Source organism: Bos grunniens, chromosome 3, assembly GCF_055505025.1.
Source record: "Bos grunniens cultivar Pamir isolate PY7600 chromosome 3, Bosgru_T2T1.0, whole genome shotgun sequence".
In the NCBI taxonomy this organism is placed as follows: Eukaryota; Metazoa; Chordata; class Mammalia; order Artiodactyla; family Bovidae; genus Bos; species Bos grunniens.
The window spans coordinates 58,120,695-58,123,375 of record NC_141167.1 but is presented as its reverse complement, the minus strand read 5'-3'; the positions used below and the strand labels follow the sequence as shown (position 1 = coordinate 58,123,375).

The 2,681-nt window shown below is 36.4% G+C and overlaps 1 pseudogene; it reads right to left on the bottom strand.

Moving 5' to 3' along the window:
* Positions 1-1,290: 1,290 nt before the first annotated feature.
* Positions 1,291-1,446, bottom strand: LOC147375671 (ATP synthase F(1) complex subunit epsilon, mitochondrial pseudogene; annotated as a pseudogene).
* Positions 1,447-2,681: the final 1,235 nt, after the last annotated feature.

Sequence of the window (2,681 nt, the reverse complement as noted above, 5' to 3'; positions counted from 1 at the left end):
ATTGATGCTTTTGAACTGTGGTGTTGGAGAAGACTCTTGAGAGTCCCTTGGACTGCAAGGAGATCCAACCAGTCCATTCTGAAGGAGATCAGCCCTGGGATTTCTTTGGAAGGAATGATGCTAAAGCTGAAACTCCAGTACTTTGGCCACCTTATGCAAAGAGTTGCCTCATTGGAAAAGACTCTGATGCTGGGAGGGATTGGGGGCAAGAGGAGAAGAGGACGACAGAGGATGAGATGGCTGGATGGCATCACTGACTCGATGGATGTGAGTCTGAGTGAATTCCGGGAGTTGGTGATGGACAGGGAGGCCTGGCATGCTGCAATTCATGGGGTCACAAAGAGTCGGACATGACTGTGCGACTGATCTGATCTGATCTGATTTTACAATCCTAAGTGTGAATGTGCTTTTGAAAACAACATTTGGTTATTTTCTTTTTCTTTAATATTCATCTTTCTTCATCAATATGTGGTCCCACATACATCTTTCTTCTTTTTAAATTAACTTTTATTGGAGTACAGTTGTTCTAAAATGTGTTGTTTTCATGGTGCAGCAAAGTAAATCATTTATATGTATACATATATCCACTCTTTTTTAGATTGCCTTCCTATTTAGATCATCACACAACTTAGAGTAGAATTGCTGTGCTATACGGTAGGTTCTCGTTAGTTACCTGTTTTATACATAGTAGTGTATATAACATATATCTTTCTTTTATACTAATTATCTCTGATGGAAATTGGCAAATGTTAACATAAGTGTGTTTACATTTATTTGAAAATATGCATTTTTACATGTTGTCTTAGAACAAACACCAAAATATTAGCTGTGTCTAATTTTGAGAGAAAATATTAAACACAATTTTTTTTCTATTTTGGAGTTTTTCTGTGTTTTTCTTTATATTCCAAAAAATATACTATAGTCTTAGATTTCTTCCATAAAGTAAAAAAGTAATGTTTTAAAAGACAGTAGTTGTCAAACCCTTAGTTCATTTAGTCTAAGTTCTTCAGAAAACAGATATGACTGCAAAGCTTAATCAACATCAAAGACAGGAATACTTTCTCAAAGTCTTAATTTCACTTACTATTATGTTTTCTTATATCATGCATTTATTTAAACACTTGTGAAATGATGTATTTTTGAGCCATACTTCAAATTACTGGCAATGTCAGTCTATGAAAAAGACAGGTATTTTTCTCTTCATGAAGTGAGATAATTTTCAATCTGCCATAACATGTGCTTACACATCTTCACTTTGAAAACATAGCATTCAAGTTAAGTCAGGGCAGATTATTCCTTTTTGACTTTTACAACTTTTATGCTGCTGCCAGAAGTCTTCTCGGCATTTGCTTTGAATTCTGTCTTCAGTGTATCTCTCATGGCTTTTGCACAAATCTGGGAGTACCTGAGGTAGCTGAGTCCAATCTGTTGCCAATACTCTGCCATGATGTTATAAGAATGGAGCACCTCCAGCCAAATCACAAAGATGAGGTCAATATCGGCTCAGTGAGCAGCCTAGCTTGGGAAATGATATCTTTAGCTCTAATACTTGAATACATAAAATAAAGGATATAAAGCACTTGGGGAAATTTATTCTCTTAACTTCCTATTACACTTTCTTGTTGTTTACTATTAGTCATGAATTCTGTTACTTCATAATTATGCTACATTTTCAGGTCAAGAGAGCTAATTTATTTGAAACAACTCACATTTCACTGTCCACATTTTCATATTCCAAGATCTGGGGATGTTACAGAAGGTATGCACAAGGCCCTCACAGACAATTTCCTTTTAGGTTAGAGAGTGCCCAATCTGATAATTAATCAGCCTAAAGCCCACTTGGCTGAAATTCTCAGGGAGGCTGGAATTCTCAGGGAGGCTGGAATTATGCCTTGTTCTCTCTTCTATATCTGTTAACTCATTCCATGTAAGGCACTTAGCACTGACTCCATAGAATGGAAGCTTCCAGTTTGCTGGCTTTCCTGATGGGTGCCTACCAAGACCTGATAAATCCAAAGTCTTCGACATCTCAATAACATCTCGATCATGCTCCAGCCTCTTGGGCTATAATTTGTGGATTTATCCTTAATTCTAATCTTTCCCCAAATCCTACACATCTGTATACCCAAGTGTGTCAGGAATCCCAACTTCTCGTTGCATTCACAATGATCTCAGACTCCTCCACTCTTATTTAAATTACTATAATATCCTCTTGATTTCCTACTTCCATTCCTCTACCCCTACATTCTGTTTTCTCTAGTGTAGGCGGAATCATTCTCTTAAAATGGAAATTAGTTCACACTCTCCTTTTTCAAAATAATTTTTGTGTTCTTGTTGTTGTGTAGTCACTCAGTCGTATCTGATTCTTTTGCAGCCCCATGGACTGTAGCCCGTCAGGCTCCACCACAGTTCTAAAGCATCGATTTTTAAGCACTAAGCCTCTTTTACGGTCCAACTCTCACATCCATTCATGACTATAGTTCTGATAGCAATGTGCTTAATAATCTAATGATCCTCTAATTAATAAAATGAGATTCCAGTTTCTTAACAATTCATTGAAGAAAACTACTTTTGAGGTAAAGAATATGACTTTATTTGGAAAACTTACTGATCAAAGGAAACTCCTTTAAGCTTAAAACTGTTTAAAACTCACTTTTTTTGCATGATGAAGAGCACTGAAA